General features: G+C 36.4%; 1 non-coding gene across 1 annotated transcript; it reads left to right on the top strand.

The window, feature by feature from the left end:
• The first annotated feature begins 20,985 nt into the window (after nt 1-20,985).
• Nucleotides 20,986-21,092, top strand: LOC141681817 (small nucleolar RNA R71). Its single transcript, XR_012559240.1, has one exon. It is a non-coding gene; the product is annotated as a small nucleolar RNA R71 (small nucleolar RNA).
• Nucleotides 21,093-23,929: the final 2,837 nt, after the last annotated feature.

Below are 23,929 nucleotides of genomic sequence, written 5' to 3' on the forward strand. Positions count from 1 at the left end.
GACTCACTACTTATCAAAACAATCGCAAGTTTATAAATAAAATAAAAGCTAGACTCAAAATAATTTATAACACTTCAATTCTTATATCGGAGTTTTGTTAGTGTTTGTGCCCTAGAGACAACACTATGATGTTTTATTTTAAGACATTAGGATTATTAATGTTTATGTTCTATCGATTATTCTCTTTATAATTTATTAATTCTTAATTTACTGCGATATAAATGTTAGATTAATAAATATCCTTGGAATATGATATGCAATTCTATATCTCTAAGTACGTGACTTAGAAATGAGATTATGAGAATAGTATCAATATTCCTAAAAGTCCCTAGTCGAGTATTATTATTAAGGGATAATAATAATGCATTAAGACTGGCGTGTTTGTTGACTGATAATCACATCTCATTGATATAGTGATACTAAAGTCAAAGACGCATGCATATGTATATGTACATGATGCTGGACAGACCCGATGTGAGATTCTACCTGTCTTTTGTGTCATAAGTAATTCTCACAGTGATAATGATGTAATGGTCCTTAGACCTGAAGTCATTATATTTCGATACGAGAATTAATATACATTGAGTCCATTAAAAGTTATCCTTGACCGGGTAACGATAAAAGTGGACATTGGGTATATTATGAATCGTATGAGAAATATGAATGATTTAGATGGGATTTAACCCTCCTATTTTAGGAGTGATATTATTGGCCTCTTGTGTGAGCTAGACTATGAAATACGTGGCCGCTGTGGCACCCTCCAAACCCGGGTCAGAAGTTTGGGGTCCACAACACATACACAATATATAAATCTGAATAAGAAATAGTATTTACAATAACCCTACTTTACATAACCACGGATCGCAAAAGGTTAAAGTCTGAAAACAAGCCACAACCTTAACTTTTATTACAACGTGCCAAATCCCAACTAATTTAGCTTACAACTGATAATATAATTATTCTTACAATCTTACTATCTCATTACCCCAACAAACTCCAGCTAGCTCAATCCAACTCAATCTGGAATCCTAGCTTGTACATTGAACTGGGAAACCTCGCTATCAACCGTATCCTTCTTAACTGTAGAATACATAAAAAGATTCGCAAGAGTGAGCTAACTAGCTCGGCAAGTCACAATGACAATAATTGGGGATAATCAATGATTAAACAAGATGATTCAGAGGAATCAAGTTTATTGCTAGACAATCATTAGAATTGGATATTCATTTTAAGTTTTAAAACCAAGGTTAGGCTGCTGATCAGTCACGCACTAACCCCGAGCAAAGCACACAGCACTGCTCTAACTACTAGATCCATGGCACACATTGGCCTAATTGACCATAGATATGGTCTGACCACGAATCTGGTCCTCATATAAAAAAACTATCTAATTCTAAAGCAGTTCAATATGATAAACAATATAATTCGATAAAAAGATCATAATCAATGATGGTTAAATACTTGAATAAAAATGTTAAGAAACCCCTGGATATCTCAAGGGTATATCAAGGTATGTATAAGAAACGGTTTTCAGTTTGTAAAATGATCAGGTATTGGACGAATACTGATTTTTCAAGGTATAGTTCTTTGATGTTATAAAGAATGGTTGGAGTATAAAAGTTTCTGTGTTTTCAAACAATTTTTACTCCAGTGTTTGGTGTTTGGTAGTTATAAATTTGGGGAGTGGTATCATATTTGTGTGATTTGGTATCTGAGGATCAACAAAGGATGGTTTACAAAGAACAAGGCTTACGGCTAAAGATCAAGAAAAATTAGGGTTCAAGGGTAAATAGTTTAAAGCACTTGCAATATAAACACGAGTTATTTTGAATAAGAGCGACATGTTATGAAACAGTTCAAAAATAATTACGATATATCTTGAAGAAAAGTTCGGAAGTACTTGCGTTACAGGGCTTTATTACTATTACTAATCAACTCTGAGCCGACTCTGTCGCTCAAGCTTTAACGTCCCACTACTAGATCCCATTGGATTCGACTTCGACACTCCGGTTTTTCTGTTGAAACTCTACTGAGCTCGCCGACTGACCACTAGGTTATCTTTAGTCCATCATCCACTTTCAGGTTCCCGACTATGACCTACAGGGTCGAAATACCCCACGTTAGACATCTAGGTATGCTTGACATATCCTCGATACCAATTTTACCCAATGATATTCAAACCCGACTCGTAATTATGTATATTATAATAATACAGCAACAAGTAGGGTTCACAATCTCAAAAACCATTTCGGTGTTCGTTTTCGGAAAATACATATACTCTTTATTTTACGAAATTAGGGTTATCGATTTGGCAGAATATTTCATCACATCGTATAAAACACACACACACACACACATATATATATATAGTCCCTCGACGTCCCGATATTCATCGGATATGTTCCCGTATTTACGTAATTCAGTTTCCCGGAAATCAGGCAGCATCTCCTTTGTTTATCGGCCTACCCGTCGAAACATCAATCGACATCAATTCAATAACAACAATCCAATTTAAAACACGACAACCAATCACAACTCGCAAATTCCAATCACCGATACAATTTAGTTATTAATCATTATTATTCGCATGTTTATATTTTTTTTTATTTGTAGGACTCAGAAATGATTCATCACCGTCCACCGTCCGCTCGTAAAAGTCATCGCGGACGGCGGCAAAATTCCGCGGGTACCCAATTAATTCCCCGGGTTTCCAACACGAAACTTCGCCGATTAATTCAATTAAATTCCCGCATGACATCGATAACATCACTAATATTGACTTAAATAATTTCTGCAATTAAAAGGAAATTAAATCAAAATATATAACATCCAACCCAACTGCACAAGAGGCCCAATACTATCAGGCCCAAAATAACAGGGCCGAAAGTTCAGCCTTGCAAAACAACAGGAGAAGACAGAAGCAGAACCACGGCGCAACGCGGCAAAACAGGGCCACCGCCGCACAATCACAACACACACTAACACACGCACACCACGCATACACTCACACACACAGCCCCACCAGCACACACCAACACACACACAAGACGCCCGTACACATACACGATACACACATATATGAACATAATCGAGCAAGAAGAACAGGGCAGGGGAAAAGTTGAAGGAATCGCCGGAAATAACCGGCTGAAACTCACCGGAATTTGCCGAGGAAACAAAAAGAAATGAAGAAAGTTCAGGGAATTAGTTAAATAGAGATATGCTAGAGATTAAAGAAAGAAACAATGGGGTCGAGAGACAGGAAGAGATAAAATGTGAATTAATATTACCCAAAACAATTGCAAATTAATTTAAAAATGATAGAATTATCCCAAAGTTAATAAAAATGTAAATTTCGTAATTTTTAAATAAATTTTGAAATGCAACTTATACCCGCATTTACAGTTAACGAACCGAGATGCACTTAAAATAAATTCAAAAAATCACGGAAACAGTCTTAAAATGTTAGAAATATCCCGAAATTTATAAAAACGTAAATTTAGAAATTTTTAAACAATTTCTAAAACGCAACTTGTACCCACTTTTATCAATTAAACGAATCGACGCGCGGGTGAAACTAACTTCAAAAATTCCCAAAATAATTTTAAAATTTTCAAAATAATACGAACTTAACAAAATATAAGTTTCATGATTTTTGAAGATTTCCATAATTAAACATGGATTTTACCATTAAACATACTCAGAAAATCATTTATAAATAAAGAATTAATGAAATATTGATTTCTCAATTTTTATAAAATCCTAAAAATAATTAATGTAATTATAAAATTATAAAAACAATTTTAGAGACACTTCAAATATTTATACAAATAAATTTGTGTTAAATCCACTTTTAAAAGTGCCAACAATTCAATATACTCAATAACTAACTACACGAACCACCCTGTACACCATAAATCACACATAAATAATAATAAGACAACATCGAGCTAACAAAAACTATACACATACTTTATTTATTTAACACTTCCATAATTACATATTTAAATAATTCAAAAATACACGAGTCGTTATATCCTTCCCCCCTTAAAAAGATTATGTCCTCAAAATCTGGTCTAGCTAAACAAGTGAGGATATTTGTCAAGCATATCTGACTCTAATTTCTAAGTAGACTCTTCTACTCGTGGATTTCAAACGTATTCACTATAGATAAACACTCATTTCCAAGGACTCACCTTTAACGATCAAAAATTTGGATCGATCGCTATATGCAGAACAAACTTGGACAAGAGCTCCATTGGCTCCTGATCAATCACTTAATTTGAATCAAATACTTATCGCTTTAACTTTGATAGGCCAAACACATTATATGTACACACTGTTATGACGGTAACATCAACTCATGAACAACTTTATCTATATTTATCAATACTTCGAGAATGGTTCACTAATTTTAGGACTTAACCTGTCCCTTCTACTTAGACTTATCCAATCTCTTCCTAGATGAAACTTGTACTAGCACTACTGGTCCTATTTCTATACTCATATTTTTTCTCGATACAATTTCGCCTTCTTTCTTTGTCTACTCCGAGCTGCTTTAATCAATATTACTACACTCTTGGTGTGCTGAATTAACTTAGAATTTGACAATTTTCTTTCTCCCACTTTATCTCAATAAAAATGGGGACTACACTTGCGTTCACATGAATCTTGGTAAAGTGGCATTCCAAAGCTGGCATCGATTATAAATGATCATTCCAGTGTTTCCTTAAAACTCAACCTCTCAACATATCTTACATTTTCTTAATCACTTCCATACTTTGACTCTCCGTTTAAGGATGATAGGCAGTGCTCGTTTTCAACTTGGTTTCCAAACATTTAAACATCTCTTACTCTTTTCCATCAGTTAAGGCTAAAAAGTAATCTCATATATTCATGTATTATCACCTTTAAGTATTTGAACTACAGATTCCACTTTTTCCAATTCGTTTATTAACTCCTCGGTGGTCTTAATTACATCCAATCCTTTTTGTCGGTATAGGGCATCTGTTATCATACGGCATTGCTTGGGTAGTGGTTAATGGATTAATTCAGAATCTTTTGTTAACCTTAGTCAAAATTTCATTCTTGAAGACTTAACGCATAGTTGCTTTCCTTCTGATCCTTGGAGAAAAATTCTTGGGCATTCCACGCGGACTTTCTTATTCTTTGAGTAGGTGAGGATGTTATCAATAAATATAGTTTGCTTATCTAGGTAATCCTTATACACCATGATCCTTAATTCCTTATAGTCACCTGATACACTTGTTATTTCACATAATATCACCAAAGCTTGCAATGCTCTTAACTCACTTTAATCGTAATCTCCGATATGTTCTCAGGTCGGATCTTAAGTTAATCCCCGAGATATAACATACTTCTTGAATTAGGTCTCGTAAGTAATCAATTCTTTATAGGGTCTCAATTCTCCTTATTCGTTGTTTTGTTAAACTCCCGAAATCAGTACATACATTCCTAAGGTTATTCCTTTTTTTTAACATCACTGGTACAGTTCACGATTCACTTCTTGTAAAAATCACTTTCTGGGTCTGCCTTATCCACTAGGCCTCCAATACTTCGCCTTAATTCTTTGACATATTCAACATTTCCTAATCTGTCTTAAAATTTCCTTCTTATATCTGGTTATCACTATTTTTCTTTAGATTTCCGTATATCTTGGCATTTCTTCAATAAATCAAATACTTTATATTGTGCACTCCCTGTAGGATCTCATTTCTTAATTCTTTCTATTTGTAGCATCCAAGTGCTGGAAGAAAACCTAGGAATATCGTGATCGTTATCCTGGATGCATAAATTGTCTCTTACCAACTGCTAACATCGTGATCCATTATCTTCTCTTGACATCTTCTTATCTTTCCCTTAATAACTTCGGCTGAAAGATCATACTATCCATCCTTGCTCCTTTTTGGATTATAGACTCTGACTTCCAATTCCAACTTCTAAAATTCCATAGAAAATTCTTCTGGTACAGTTTATATATTTGTTTTCTCCTTTTTGCTTATTGCTTGCCTCTATATTTGCTTTTCCTCATGAATACATACTTCAACCTCTTATGGTCCGTATAGATCTTACACCTTTCTCCATACTTATCATGTTTCTCAATCTTTTAAAGCGAATATTATTACTATTAGTCCTAAATTACGAGTGGGATACTTCTGCTTATAAGGTTTCAGTTGTCTGGGTGCATATACAATAACTTTATTGTGATGCATCAACACACATCCTACTCCCTTATGAGAAGTATCACTATAAACTACCAAATCTCCTTAATACTTTCAAAATGATAAAGCAGGTGTTGTAACCATTCTTTCATTTAACTCCATAAAACTTTCTTCACCCTTCTCTACTTCATATAACTTCTTACTTTTCCTGGTTAGCCTCGTCCAAGATGTTGCAACTTTCAGGAAATCTTGTAAAAAATTTCGATAGTAAATGGCCCGTGATAAAACTTCTTACTTTTGTTGGTGTTTCTGGTCTCCTTTCATTCATAGTAACTTTAATTTATGCTAAATCTCTTTTGATCTTCTCCACATCGACTATTTATGCTAAGAACTATAATTCATACAACTTCTTTATTCTGCAACTTCCCAGTTATCATTAAATGCTTTGCATGGTCCTCCGTTGACTTCAAGTGTTACACTACAGCTTATCCAGATATTCCTTAAAGATTCTGTCCATCAAGTTCAAATATTACTGGTATACGGGTTAATATAAATGACAATACAAGAACAGTACTTAGTTCTGAAAATTATCTTTGATATATCCTTAGGTTTAATCTTCAATTGGTGAAATACCAAGTCTTAAATCAGTCTTATAAAAGTACTTTGCTTCCTTTGTTTGATCAAACAAATCATTGGGTCAAGGTAACAGATACTTGCTCTTGATAGTAAACTTGTTGAGCTTTCACTAGTCGACGCATAATCTCATACCTCCATCTTTCTTATTAATAATTAATATCGGTGCACCTTAGGGGATACACTGGGTTTAATCGCTTCTTCTTCTAACATCTCTTACATCAGCTTTGCTAACTTCCTTATTTTAACTAGTGCCATTTGTGTAAGGCCTTTGTCACTAGCTTCGTCTCAGGTGCTAGGTCAATCACGAGCTTCATTTTTCTATCGGGAGGAAATGTTGATAACTCATCTAAAAACATATCTTGAAACTCCTTAATTGCTATAAAATCTTCAAATTCTGTTTGCTTCTGACTTTTATGTATCCCATAATCACCATAATGCTCATATCTTAATCACCGTAATCATCATTGACAATTTCTTTACCTTCTTTTATCTTTTGAACCTCATCACCTTCTCATTTGGTGTCCTTAGAATTATCTTTTTATCACGACGGTCTATCTAGACATCACACTTTAATAGTTAATTCATTCCTTAGAGTAATGTCAAATCCTCTTATCTTCTACGATATCAATTCTTCACAACTTATTGCCAGAAATCTCAATTCCACTATTGGTACTCACTTATTTAACAACTACACGTTCTTGACTTGCTAGTCCTTTAATCACAATCTTATCAATTCAACAGGGTAATTTATCTTATCAACAAAACCTTGGGAGCTAAACAATCAAGTTGCTCCCACCTCTTTCAATACTTTAACGCATAAGGTATCCACAATAATCATTCACATCACCACATCCGTATTTTGAATAACATATTTCACAGGGAAAATTGCAATTTCTCGTTCTCGGAGACGTATTCCTTATTGGAGTAGATTCTCTTGATTCTTAGTGCATCCCTGACTGGGTTAGTGATTTGCAATTCTCGCCATATGCCCTTGTTTTCCTTCCATGTGAGAGAGAGATAGATGGAAGTTTGCCCGCTTGGTTCGTAAAATGTTGATTTTTGTTTGAAAAACTCTTACAAAGAGCGACAGTACAACGAATCAACTAGAAGGATTCACAATTCAACAAATTTAAAGTTGAAAAGAAAGAATAAATAAGGGTTTGAATATGAATGAGACAATCACATTGGTACTTAAGATGGCCAGTCTTTCATACCATATGGCATACATCACATGATTAGGTGGCGTCCCACCCGACTCTTCGTCATTCTGATAAAGTGTCTTACCATAACACTGTTTGTCCCAATTAGAAAGCAAAACTTGAGGGAAACAATTAAATTTGAAAGGAATGCAATACCCTCCTTTTTGATATCATCATAAGGAGTTTATTAGGGAAAAAAGTTCATTCATTTTTAGGAATTAAAAAGGAATATATGCTGTAGTATGGAGGACAAGAATGATACCATTGGTCACCATCCACATTTCACTTGTATTCATCTTTCGAACTTGTTCGATCATATCCCAATTGTATCATATATCAACTTCTTCATAATCACGGGCTACTTTGTTCTCTGAATTAACAATACTAAGTCTATAACAAACATCCTTCCAGGTAATCCGGGTCTTTTAACAAACAAAAACTCAAGTAGTAACTTGACAACCAATGTTTAAAACTTATTTTATTCAAAAAGGCTTTTAGAAATTTTTGTAAGGAATTTTTTTTTCGAAAACTGGTTTAAAAATTTTAAAAATCACAAATCTGGTTGTCCTTTCTATATGAGTTGGTTGTTGTCTTTCTTTTCCTATAACAAGGTACCAAATTAAAGAAACAATTACATAAAAGTCTGTTCACTTCAATCTACCTTTTCTCCTTTTTTGTGTCCATTTACCTTCATTAATTGACGAAAGCTTCAATTGTCGTTGCATGTTATCTTATTCGTAGCTTTTCATCAAAGCTTCCATACTGGTAATACTCCTGACATTATTGTTGCAGTAGTTAAGTAGAACATGTTATCCAATAGTCAACAAATCGGCTCATGTCACATCACCTTGTTGTAATAAATATATCACATTGTTATAACACCATTAATTATCTTCAAGAAAGCTCTAGAACCATAATCTCCTCTAACTCTCTTTTCAATACTTATCTAATCCATTCCACAAGCTAGTCATGGGTGACCTAATTACTAATGGCTTCTTTTAACCTGATAACAGCTACCCTCTGAAACACTTGAATCTTCTTTCTAAACTTTTTCTCACCTTTATTAATATCTGATGCATTAACCATTTACTGTAGCTATCGAATCCATCCTTCTAAAATACTGTTGCTCCATAAGATAGGTTTTAAACTGAGGGCGTAGAACATGGTGTAGAGTAACCCAAAAAGATACATTCACAGCTGGATGTCCAGTAGAAAAAGAATAAGCAGATAGAGGTTTTTTAAATAAGTAGTCTCATATCAAGAGGTGGTAGAATAACATAGAATAATTTGAAGAGGTGCAACTGTCATAACAAAAGGTAGTACCATTAATTCTGATGGAAGAACAAGGTGCAAATAAAATCTGAGAGAAGATGACGATCCTCGAACGGAAAGCTCCAAACGATCAGATAATACAGGGAAATCAGGATCTGCCATTGCCGTTGTCTGGAAATCACGTCGCAAGCTAAGAATCCCAAATCGCAACACGAACAGTCGCACTCAACCTCACCACGTCTTATCTTTCTATTTCCTATTCTTAATCCTAACCCTTTACCCAATCCCGAGAATCAAGGCTTGTTTCAATGACTTATAACCTATAGCTCTGATACCAACCTGTGGCGCCCTCCAAACCCGGGTCAGAAGTTTGGGGTCCACAACACATACACAATATATAAATCTGAATAAGAAATAGTATTTGCAATAACCCTGCTTTACATAACCACAGATCGCAACAGGTTAAAGTATGAAAATAAGCCACAACCTCAACTTTTATTCCAACATACCAAATCCCAACTAATTTAGCTTACAACTGATAATATAATTATTCTTACAATCTTACTATCTCACTACCGCAACAAACTCCAGCTAGCTCAATCCAACTCAATCTGGAATCCTAGCTTGTACATTGAACTGGAAAACCTCGCTATCTACCGTATCCTTCTTAAATGTAGAATATATAAAAAGATTCGCAAGAGTGAGCTAAGTAGCTCAGCAAGTCACAATGATAATAATTGGGGTTAATCAATGATTAAACAAGATGATTCAGAGGAATCAAGTTTATTGCTAGACAATCATTAGAATTGGATATTCATTTTAAGTGTTAAAACCAAGGTTAGGCTGCTGATCAATCACGCACTAACCCTGAGCAAAGCACACACCACTGCTCTAACTACTGGATCCAAGGCACACATTGGCCTAATTGACCATAGATATGGTCTGACCATGAATCTCGTCCTCATATAAAAAAAACTATCCAATTCCAAAGCAGTTCAATATGATAAACAATATAATTCGATAAACAAGATCATAATCAATGATGGTTAAACACTTGAATAAAAACGTTAAGAAACTCATGGATATCTCAAGGGTATATCAAGGTATGTATAAGAAACGGTTTTCAGTTTGTAAAATGATCAGGTATTGGACGAATACTGATTTTCAAGGTATAATTCTTTGATGTTATAAAGAATGGTTGGAGTATAAAAGTTTCTGTGTTTTCAAACAATTTTTGCTCCAGTGTATGGTGTTTGGTAGTTATACATTTGGGGAGTGGTATCATATTTGTGTGATTTGGTATCTGAGGATCAACAAAGGATGGTTTATGAAGAACAAGGCTTACGGCTCAAGATCAAGAAAAAATAGGGTTCAAGGGTAAATAGTTTAAAGCACTTGCAATATATAGAAGAGTTATTTTGATTAAGAGTGACATGTTATGAAACAGTTCGAAAATAATTGCGATATATCTTGAAGAAACGTTCGGAAGTACTTGCCTTACAGGGCTTTATTACTATTACTGATCAACTCTGAACCGACTCTGTCGCTCAGGCTTTAACGTCCCACTACTAGATCCCATTGGATTCGACTTCAACACTCAGGTTTTTCTGTTGAAACTCTACTGAGCTCGTTGACTGACCACTAGGTTATCTTTAGTCCATCGTCCACTTTCAGGTTCCCGACTATGACCTACAGGGTTGAAATACCCCACGTTAGACATCTAGGTATGCTTGACATATCCTCGATACCAATTTTACCCAACGATATTCAAACTCAACTCGTAATTATGTATATTATAATAACACAGGCAACAAGTAGGGTTCACAATCTCGAAAATAGGTTCGGTGTTCGTTTTCAAAAAATACATATACTGTTTATTTTACGAAATTAGGGTTATCGATTTGGCTGAATATTTCATCGCATCGTACAACCAAGTTTCGTATAAAACACACACACATATATATATATAGTCCCTCGACGGCCCAATATTCATCGGATATATTCCCGTATTTACGTAATTCAGTTTTCCAGAAATCGAACAGCGTCGCCTTCGTTTATCGGACTACCCGTCAAAACATCAATCCACGTCAATTCAATAACAACAATCCAATTTAAAACACGACAACCAATCACAACTCGTAAATTCCAATCACCGATACAATTTAGTTATTAATCATTATTATTCGCATATTTAAATTTTTTTTATTTGTAGGACTCAGAAATGATTCATCACTGTCCACCGTCCGCTCGTGAAAGTCATCGCGGACGGCGGCAAAATTCCGCGGGTACCCAATTAATTCCCCGGGTTTCCAACACGAAACTTCGCCGATTAATTCAATTAAATTCCCGCATGACATCGATAACATCACGAATATTGACTCAAATAATTCCTACAGTTAAAAGGAAATTAAATCAAAATATATAACATCCAACCCAACTGCACAAGAGGCCCAATACTGTCAGGCCCAAAATAACAGGGTCGAAAGTTCAGCCTTGCAAAACAACTAGAGAAGACAGAAGCGGAACCACGGCGCAATGCGGCCAAACATGGCCACCGCCGCACAATCACAACACACACTAACACACGCCCACCACACATACACTCATACACACAGCCCTACCAGCACACACCAACATACACACAAGACGCCCATACACATACATGATACACACATATATGAACACAATCGAGCAAAGAAGAACAGGGCAGGGAAAATTCGAAGGAATCGCCGGAAACAACCGACTGAAACTCACCGGAATTAGCCGAGTAAACAAAAAAAAAGGAAGAAAGTTCAGGGAATTAGTTAAACAGAGATATGCTACAGATTAAAGGAAGAAACAAAGGGGTCGAGAGACAGGGAGAGATCGAGCGAGATGAAGGAGAGGAGAGAGATTGAGATGTTTTATAGAAAAAAATGAAGTTGTAATTCTCTGATTTGCACACATATCAACTGGACCAAATAAAACGAATACGTGTCCCGTTTGGTTGATTAGTTACACGACACGTACAGTGCTTCTCTGTATATCCCCATTTTCGTAACGATTTATTTGATATAACGAAATAAAGTGTGAATTAATAGTACCCAAAACAATTTCAAATTAATTTTAAAATGATAGATATATCCCAATGTTAATAAAAATGTAAATTTCGTAATTTTTAAATAAATTTTGAAATGCAACTTATACCCGCATTTACAATTAACGAACTGAGATGCACTTAAAATAAATTCAGAAAATCACGGAAACAGTCTTAAAATGTTAGAAATATCCCGAAATTTATAAAAACGTAAATTTTGAAATTTTTAAACAATTTCTAAAACGCAAATTGTACCCGCTTTTATCAATTAAACGAATCGACGCGCGGGTGAAACTAACTTCGAAAATTTCCAAAATAATTTTAAAATTCTCAAAATAATACGAACTTAACAAAATATAAGTTTCTTGATTTTTGAAGATTTCCATAATTAAACATGGATTTTACCATTAAACATACTCATAAAATCATTTATAAATATAGAATTAATGAAATATTGATTTCTCAATTTTTATAAAATCCTAAAAATAATTAATGTATTTATAAAATCATAAAAACAATTTTAGAGACACTTCAAATATTTATACAAATAAATTTGCGTTAAATCCACTTTTAAAAGTGACAACAATTCAATATACTCAATAATTAACTACATGAACCACCCTGTACACCATAAATCATACATAAATAAAAATAAGACAACATCGAGCTAACAAAAACTATACACATACTTTATTTATTTAACACTTCCACAATTACATATTTTTATAATTCAAACATACATGAGTCGTTATAGCCACGCTTAAATGTTGATTTGATATGATAGTCTACTCATTGATCAAGAAAACCTGGATTAAACATTGATAAGGATGACACATTACATGCCTCTAGTTTAATCTATAATATGTGGTTAAAGGGATTATATTACATTGTATATTATTCACGAAAGGTTTAATCGATCGCCCATTCAATTATTATTACTTGGGTAGCAATGATGTATTACTAGATGTCGCTCATTGTTTACGATTTTAAATTAGATTTAAAATTCGTTGTAAACGTAATAATAACCTATAGGGTCATACACCAAGAATGCTTGAAAGGTTATTTAATTAAAATTGGATTTAAATTAAATTAAAGTAATTTGAAATATTTATAATATTAATTAAGTTTGACTTAGTTAATTAGATAAATATTGATATTCGAATTTACTAATATTAATTATGAAATTCATTTGTTAAATAATTAAGTGTGACTTAATTATTATACAAATACGAATTTTGAATTAATAATAAATCCTAATTAGTTAAGAGTTATAATTCTTATTATACTCTCTATATAATATCTCTTGTGTGACTGATTTTGTAAGAAAGACTTTTACTAAAACCCTAGCCACCAAGAGAGAAGATGGAGAGAGCACGAAAAAATGAGTTTGTGCTAGTACACATCCAATCCTTGAGTTCAAGCATTCGTGTGGATACCGATAGAGCGTAGATCGCGAGAGCGGGATGTGTGGTGATTGAACAAGCTTTAGATCTCCATTAGTCAACCAATTGGTAAAGTTTCTTAAGGTAAACAATCAAATCTATGAATTAATATATATTTTTCGCATGAATCCTGCGGTGGGTTTCGAAAATTATGATATTTTACATTTTTAATTACTGTTTCCGTTGCGTTTATGTGCTCGAAACCCTTCAAGTTTAACATGAATTCACGCTTTTATTCACAACAAAACAACACACGTATGCTTATTTGATCGTGCAATGAGTGAGGTCCACAAAAGACTTATACAATAGTATCCATGTAGCGAGCGTTAGGTTAGAGGATCCCAGACTATAAAAGTCTTAGGTCACTAGGCACAAAGTCCCCTAAGAACTTAATAACTCGAGTACTAAAGAGCCCTCTCGTGATCAATTATACATAACACTTATTCTTTTTTTTTCTTTCTTTTTTTCTATTTTTTTCTTTGCTTTTTTCAAATTTCTGAACGAGTGCGTTTCGCTCCATCTCGCTTAACCCTAGACTACTCATATAAAATATGAGCCGGCTACTAGCCATTTGACACCTAGCCACACAACTAGCAATGAAATCCAATTTTTTCCAATTTCTAAATATCCATGTCTTTTATTATTACGAAAATATCCAAAATTCTAAATATAAACAAGCGATTAAACCTCGACAAACAAACAAACCATGATCATGATCTAGCACTCTAGCAACCTATAAGACTTAGTGAAATACAAGTGTCTCTAGCATGCAAACTACTTCGATAAGACTTAACATCACTAATTACGACATCACTACACTAGCATGAATATCACCAATTAATCAGAAAAATCATCTAAGGGATCATGTTATAATGCAAATGCATGATACTATATGATCAAAATATCATGAAAAATCAAAAACACTACTACATGGAAAAATATGCAAACTATATGTACTAAACTATCATGAATATGCAAACTAAATGTGACTCACACAAAACGTATTCCTTCAACTACTACCCCCAAACTAAAAATATTCACTGTCCTTAGTAAAGGTAATAGTAAAGAATTTAGGCATACCTACTGCGCATCAAAATCCTCACCCTCACTGGGTGGAGTGTCAGGTGTATTAGGAGGCGGATACACGGAGTCCTCACCAAATACTGGCCACTAGATGTCAACACCGGTGGCTCTGAAAGTTGTCCCAAGTGCCTGGGTGAGATCATGTACAAATCGACTATGGATGTCGTGCATCACATCCATCCTCCTCGCTAGACGCCTATACTGCGTCGAACTCAAACCAGCTCCAACCTCTACTCCTGCTGCCTCCACCTGCTGCTGCTGCGATGAACCAGCCTCCTCTCCTAACTAAGCTCTCCAGGCTGCCTTACTTGCTTGTTGCGTTTCACCCGCATACATCTGATCGCGAGGCCTCCCACCTAGTAGATGGTCAAAAGATTAACCAAGCCCCTTCAAATCAGGATTACCTCCTCCCCACTCCTGCATGCTTAACAGAGTAGTACTGTCAATAGGAGCACTGGGAAGCTACAGCTGCTCATGTGTGGGCCAATGAACATCAACTGCCACGCACAATTTCATCACAATGGATGCATAGGGTACCTCCTCTCAAAAACCTCAAAATCCCCTGATAAATAACCATCCACAAATCAATGTAATCACCCTGAAGAATACCTCACAACAGACGAGCACGCTCCACAGTAATCTCATGCACATGCGAAGATGACATGATGTTAGCATAAATAAACGAATTCCAAGCCAGTGTAAACCTGTTCATGCACGACGTAGGGAACATGGAGTAATCAGTAGTGCCCCTCTTGAACTTCTAGTGAGTCTCAGGCACACACCGAGTCGCAACGATCAGATCCAAGTTGAAGTCCTCGGGAGTCTTATCGTTCCAAGTGTCCTGACCGGGCTTCCTTGTGGGCTGCTCAATCACCCTCGTAATCGCATCAGCACTGTACTCTACAGTCATCCCCTAACTATTGTGAAGCCATTCTTCTCCGCCTTAGTATTAGCATATAACTCCCACACAGCACTCATGAGCACAGCAGCGGGAGCCTCACAAAAAGGAACCCAGCCCATCTCAAGAATAATCTCCAACAGCTTACCATCCTTCCCTGATGGCAGAAAACCTTGCTCCTTAGCAATAGGCTTCGAGAGAAGCCTCGTGTACTCCTCTTCAGCCTCTTGAAAACCTTGGCCTCATACCACCCGCAGATGAAGAATCGGCGGTGCTGCTGCTACTTGCGTTCTTTGTCTCTTCGGTGCCATTGGGATTGAATAAGAGAATATAAAAACTAAGTGCTTGAGAGAGATTTGTGTTTGAAAAATTGTGAAGTGGTGGAGAAGTTTTGTATAAGTGTGTGTATTTATAGGTGAAGAGGTGAGAATTTGATATGGAATGGAAGTGGGAATTAATTATGGGAATCGTGGGAATAAAGGTTTTGATTGGGAGAGGGAATTATGGGATGTGGAAGAGTAAAAATCGATTTTAAATTTATTTTAGAGTAAAAGTCCCGATTTTTCTCTTTATTCTGCTGTTATTAATTTTTTTTCGAACAGGGACCCGGCGCAGTCGCACGCTTCGGAAGCGCAGATGCGCTCACTCTCTAGGAAAATGGCGCGGGCGCACGCTAGATCAGCACGGGCGCGCTTGGTTACTGGAAAAACAGCGCGGCCACGCGCTTGATCTGTGCGGACGCACTCAGCTACTGAAGTTGGCCCTGAAGTTTTTTCTTTTTCTGATTTTTTTGTGTTTTTCTCCTTTTTTGTTGCTTCCTCTACCTACTAATGTACAACAAACTTGGGTTGCCTCCCAAGAAGCGCTTCTTTTATGTCGCTAGCTCGACGTAGAACCTTGAGCTCAAATGGACAATAGAACGGCACTAACCACCTCGCGGTTTTCCCTGTCACCAGAGTAATGCTTCAACCTCTGACCATTTACCTTGAGTGCTTGGCCTGGATCATTCTCAAAAATTTCCATCGCTCCATGTAGAAATACAGTTTTGATTATGAAGGGCCCTGACCACCTTGACTTCAACTTTCCAGGAAAAAGATGGAGACAAGAGTTAAACAAAAGAACTTGTTGCCCCGGCACAAATAATTTGAGCACTAGACCCCGATCATGCCACCTCTTGACTTTCTCCTTGTACATTTTGTTATTCTCATAAGCTTGAAGTCGAAATTCGTCGAGTTCATTCAATTGAAGCATCCTTTTCTTTCCAGCCACATCCAAGTCAAGATTCAATTTCTTCAAAGCCCAATATGCCTTATGCTCGAGCTCCACAGGTAAATGACACCCATTACCGTAAACCAACTGAAATGGCGACATTCCTAATAGAGTCTTAAATGCTGTTCTATACGCCCAAACAGCTTCATCAAGCTTTATAGACCAATCTTTCCTCGATGGACACACAACCTTCTCTAAAATGTGCTTGATCTCTCTGTTAGACACCTCAGCTTGACCATTTGTCTGAGGATGATAAGCCGTGGCAATGCGATGATTCATATTATACCTTCGTACCATAGCAGTGAACTTGGGATTGCAAAAATGCGACCCCTCATCACTGATTATGACTCTTGGAGTTCCAAACCTTGTAAATATCTGATTATGAAGAAAATTAAGCACCACTTTCGCAACGTTCGTTGGCAAACCCTTAACTTCAACCCATTTTGACACATAATCAACCGCCAACAAAATATACTGATTGTTACAAGATGAGACAAATAGCCCCATGAAGTCAATTCCCCAAATATCGAAGACCTCAACCTCTAGAAGAACATTAAGAGGCATCTCATCCCTCATAGACATATTACCCATACGTTGACATCGACCACATTTCAAAATAAACTGGTGAGCATCTTTAAACAAGGTGGGCAAAAAAAACCTTCTTGAAGAATACAAGCTGTTGTCTTATCTCCACCATAATGTCCTCCATAAGCCGTTGAGTGGCAATCTCGCAAGATCACCCCGTTTCGCTCTAAGGAATACAACTCCTAATAATTTGGTCAGCTCCTTGGCAAAAAAGAAATGGCTTATCCCACATATACCACTTTACTTTATGTAGAAACTTCTTCCTTTGAGCATAAGATAAGTCAGGAAGCATAATATTACTCACAAGATAGTTCATAATGTCTGCAAACCACAGTTCTTTTCTTGCACTTCGAACAACTGCTCATCGGGAAAAGACTCATTTATCAATGTATTGTCCAATGAAGTAGCATTAGGGTTTTCTAAACGCGAGAGATGATCAGTGACTTGATTTTCAGTTCACTTTCTGTCCCTGATCTTTAGTTCAAATTCTTAATACAAAAGAACCCATCTAATCAATCTAGGTTTCGAGTACCTCTTTGAGAAGAGATATCGAATTACAGCGTGATCAGTGAAAACTATCACCTTAGTCCCAAGCAGATAAGATCAAAATTTCTCAAAACCATAGACAATTGCCAAAAGTTCTTTCTCCATTGTAGTATAATTTAGCTGAGCACCATTTAGGGTCTTACTAGCATAGTAGACCACATGAAATATGATGTTCTTCCATTTCCCAAGAACTGCTCCAACTGCATAGTCACTTGTATCACACATCATCTCAAAAGGTTCATTCCAATCAGGTTCAGTTATGACCAGTGCCGTGATTAAACTCTTCTTCATGTCTCAGAAGCTGCAAGGCACTCGTCATCAAGTTTGAAAGGGACATCTGTCTCTAGCAAACTGTATAATGGCTTCAAAATCTTACAGAAGTCTTTGATGAAACGCCTATAGAAACCCGTATGACCAAGAAAACTGCGAATTCCCTTAACAAAAATAGGTGGAGGAAGATTCTCAATGACCCCCACCTCGACTTTGTCCACCTCAAGACCCTTACTAGAAACTTTGTGCCCGAGAATAAGGCCCTGATGCACCATAAAGTGACATTTCTCCCAATTGAGAACCAGATTGGTCTCAACACACCTCTTGAGAACGTGTCCAAGATTTTGCAAGCATTCATCAAAGGAATCACCAAATATATAAAAGTCATCCATGAACACCTCCACATTCTGGCCAATCATATCCGAGAAGATGGCCATCATACATCTCGGAAATGTGGCTGGCGCACCACACAGACCAAAAGAAACTCATCTGAAGGCGAAAGTACCAAATGGACAAGTAAAGGTAGTTTTCTCCTGATCTTCAGGAGCGATACAAATCTGATTGTAACCCGAATAGCCATCAAGAAGACAGTAGTACTCATAACCAGCCAATCTATCAAGCTTCTAGTCAATGAAGGGCAAAGGAAAATGATCCTTCCTAGTGGCTTTGTTCACCCCGTGACTGTTCTTCTAAGAATAAGCTCATTCTTCTCATTTGCTACCACAGTAATTCCACCTTTCTTCGGCACACATTGAACTGGGCTTACCCATGAACTGTTAGAAATAGGATAGATGATCCCTACTTCTAGCCACTTAAGAATTTCCTTCTTCACTACTTCTTTCATGATTGGATTAAGTCATCTTTGCTGCTCGACCGTAGGCTTGCTACCTTCCTCTAGTAGAATTTTATGCATGCAATAAGAAGTGTTGATTCCCTTGATATCTGCTATAGTCCAGCCAATTGACGATTTAAACTCTCTGAGAATCCTCAGAAGCTTTTCCTCATCACTCCCTCAAAGGTCAGATGCAATATTTACAGGCAACGTAGATGCATCACCTAAAAACGCATACCTCAAATGCTCAGGTAAAGTCTTAAGCTCAAGAGTGGGAGCTTCCTCAATTGATGGCTGGAGGTGTTTAGGAGCTTTGTTAACTCCTCCATTCAAAGAGATTCAAAAGGCATATCAATCTTCCTCTTCCAGGGAGAAGCATTCAAATATTGCAATTGTTCTTCACCTTCGTCATCTTCACTACCTGAATTCCCCAATAAGGCTTTTTCTAAGGCATCAGCCCTTAGCAATTGATCAAGTTCTGAAGTAACCACAGAATCGACCAACTCTACCTTTGAGCACTCCTCATTTTCTGTAGGAAATTTCATAGCATTAATTGAACACATTAAAAGTTACATCCTGATCCAGCACACGCATTGTGAGCTCACCCTTCTGCACATCTATCAAGGTTCGGCCAATTGCCAAGAAGGGTCTTCCTAAGATTATGGGAATCTTCTTATCCTCCTCGAAATCAAGAATTACGAAATCAGTAGGGAAGATGAGGTTATCAACCTTGACCAAGACATCCTCCACAATACCTCGCGGATATGTAATAGAACGGTGGGCCAACTGCAAGGTCATATAAGTCAATTTTGGATCAGGTAAATCTAACTGCTTGAAGATTGACAAAGGCATCAGATTGATGCTAGCTCCCAAGTCACATAAGCATCTGTCAAAAGACACTTTTCCAATAGTACACGGAATAGTGAAGCGTCCTGGATCTTTAAGCTTCGAAGGAAATTTTTGTTGCAACACAGCACTGCATTCCTCCGTGAGAGGAACAATCTCTAAATCATCTAGCTTCACTTTCCGAAAGAGAATACATTTCATAAACTTTGCATAACTACGCATCTGCTCAAGAGCCTCAGTGAAAGGACTTTTGCACATAAGTTTTAACTCCTCTATTCAGATTTTTCATTAGCTTGTTGCAGCTGGAGTTGTTGTCTTGGTGCATATTATGGTTGTTGAAAATCAGGGGAGTTGTACTACTTAGATGGATACTGTAGATAAGGCTGTTGAACCGTATTCTGAGCATAGCTCCAACTGAAATTAGGATGATTGCGGTTGTTGGGATGATAAGTGGCTGGCACAGGTTGTTGCGAACGCTGGAAGTTGCTCACGAACTGAGCTGGTTCACTTGAGATTACATACTGATCAGTCTCATGGGCACCAGCACAAAGCTCACAGACACTAACGATTTGATTAACTCCATAATTAGCCAAAGTGTCCACTTTCATCGTCAAAGCCTTAAGTTGGGCAACTATAGTAGTTGCTGCATCCAACTCCAGAATTCCTGCTACCTTTCCCAGAGTCAGTCTCTGGGAAGGATTCTGGTACTCATTAGCAGCCATCAGTTCAATAAGTTCATAAGCTTCATCGTAGCTTTTTCCCCACAAGGCTCCTCCTGATGCTGAATCGAGCATGGGTCTAGAAGTAGCACCCAATCCATTGTAGTAACAATTGATTATCATCGAATCAGGCATGCCATGGTGTCGACACTTCCTTAGCATCTCCTCAGATCAATCCGAAGCCTCACACAGAGATTCTCCAGTTTGCTGAGCATACTGGGTAAGAGCATTCCTGATTGTAGCAGTCTTTGCCATAGGGAAGAATTTAGTGAGAAACTTTTGAGCAAGATCTTCCCAAATGGTGATAGACCCTGCTGATAGAGAATGTAACCAGCACTTAGCTTTGTCCCTCAGAGAGAACGGGAAGAGTCGCAGCTTGATAGCATCTTCAGTCACATCATTGAACTTGAAAGTGTCGCAGATCTTGATGAAATCCTTGATGTGTATGTTGAGGTCTTCAGTAGGAGAACCCCCAAACTGAACTGAGTTATGTGTCATCTGAATCGTGCTTGACTTGATTTCAAAAGTGTTAGCCCTGATGACTGGCCTGATGATTCTTGACTGAATGTCATTGATCTTAGGCTGAGAATAGTCCATCAAAGCCTTAGGATTTTGTGCTTGATCACCCATCTCTACTAAAGCTGATTCCTTGACTTTCTCTTCTTCTTCTACCTTCTTTTCTTCTTCAAAAATTTCCTTTAGAACTACCACAACTTCTTCCTCGGCTTTATCCAGTGTTCTCTTACGAGTACGCGAACGCGTATGCATACTCCCTCGCTAGAGTACCTGAACTAATGCAAGGAAACGAATAAGTAACGATGTCTGAGTCAATGAACTTTAACGACCACTGATGGAAAGCACATAAACTATAAATTAACACTGCAGTCCCCGGCAGCGGCGCTAAAAACTTGTTAGTCGCTAAACACGTGCTAATAATACACACAAGTATACGACTTCGCAAGTAGTATAGAATCTTTTCTAGTTCATTCCCACAGAGATTGGCTTTGGTTAACTAATTAATTCACACACTTAAGCAACAATGTATGGGTATTATTCAAGGCTAAGACGATAACAAATTGGTTGTTTATAACTAAGAATTAAACTAACAATTATAACTAAGGAAATAAGATTAATTGAATTAATATATATGACAAACATGGGATTCTAACTTCATTAAATACTTCATTCAATAGCCTTGTTGTTCTTATCCTTAGCATGCAATAGTGATGACACTAATCGGATAACACGAAACTGATAAACGCCAACTTTCGTTGCACAAATACCATACTACCAGACATGCACAAAAGAAATAGAAGCTGAATAGACACCAATAATATTGAGACCCTATATTTCTATAGAATTTGACAACATAACGGTTTAAGCACAAGTTATTTATCTTGATTACATAGGGAAAGTAAGATGGTTAATGTAAGAACCCAAATTTTTGACATCGGTAAAAGACCTTTATGAATAGTAATATAATAACTTGAATTTTTGAGACCTTGTAAAAATGTTTAATGAGTAGAAACCCTGAAGGACGGGGAAAACTTTTTAGCCCACACTATGTAGTGCATGAGAAAATGAGTTTCGGAGTTGATACTTTAATTATACGTACCAAATGAGTGCATGCAAACGCTACTAGATTTTGAAAAAAACGAACTTTGGAAAACGATCATATTTACGAATCAACGAGGATTAAGGGAATCACAATATAACTACGAATTTAAAACCCTACGTATTTATATCCAAGAATGATAATTCAAAACAAAAGGAATAAATACGAAAGGAATTACGTCGTGAACCATTTACGAGAAAGTATTTCGAAAACGTTTAAGCGACCGAGCGAACACGTAGACGATTAAATAAATGTAACGCACTAAATAACCATGTGAAGAAAGTAACCATGGTTACTTTATCAAATAGTGAGCTAAGGTATAGGATGATCAACCATGGGCTAGCAAATAGTAAGCTAAAGAGCTAAGTTAAGTAGCTTATCTTATAAACTACAAAGGCCAGCTAGTTTTGTCTCCAAGATTGGAAACCAAGATCAAATCCTAGGATATATACTAAGGAATAAAAATCAACTAACTACAAGCTATCACAACCTCATTTCCAAGAAACAACCAAGAAACAACCAAGAAGCAACCAAGGAAGCAAGCATAAAACCCCCCCTTCTTTACTTCTTCCATTCGGCCTTCTTCATCAAGGGAGGAATTCAAAATCAAAATCTAAAGTTCTAGCCATGGTTAAATCCTCCCATTAATTCTCAAGATTTCTAACAACCAAACTAAGGTAAGATAATTCTTTGATCTCTTTTTATCAAGGTTTGATGGGTGAAATAAAATCAAGAAAGTTACTAGTGAATAATATAAATAGTAATTCTTCTTTGGCTTCTTGATTTCAATGGTGGTTTTAGGTTCCAAAAATCATACCAAGCACTTCCAGGACTCTACTATCCTCAAGAACACATCTCAAGATTTCAAGAAAGGTAAAAATCCTTGACCCAACTTTATTTAAGATTCAATTTCAAGATCCTTTTAGTATGTAGTTATAAACCTAGTTTTGAAGGTGATGTTATTGAAATTTTAATATTTAGCTAAGTAGATTTAAGGTTGATTGTTGTTGATTGTTGTTGCCTCAAGAACATGATGTTCTTGAGAGGAGTTAGTGTGTTGATGATGATATGATGATTGTTAGTGGTAGTATAAAGATTTAGGGCGTAAACGAAACCCCGATCATAAACGTAATCTCGTTAAAACGAACAAAACGTAACTTTAAGTTTCTGCAGAAAGTCCCGAGAATATAGACTGTAGTTTCTTGAAACATAACCCTTGATTATGATATACAATGTTATATGGATCTTTTAGGCGCTTGAATCGCTTTATTCCAATTTACGGATCAAAAGTTATGGCCGTTTTACTAAAAGTGGTTCACGCGACAAAATCTGCTACTAATTACGAACTTTGAAAATATAAAGGACCGGCTTAAAAATGTTCATAAATCATTAAATATTTACATAGAGTAATAAATAGAGTTTATTAGCTTCCATAAAAATTTAAAGTAGAACTGTTCATTTT

Source organism: Apium graveolens, chromosome 8 (assembly GCF_009905375.1).
Source record: "Apium graveolens cultivar Ventura chromosome 8, ASM990537v1, whole genome shotgun sequence".
NCBI lineage: Eukaryota > Viridiplantae > Streptophyta > Magnoliopsida > Apiales > Apiaceae > Apium > Apium graveolens.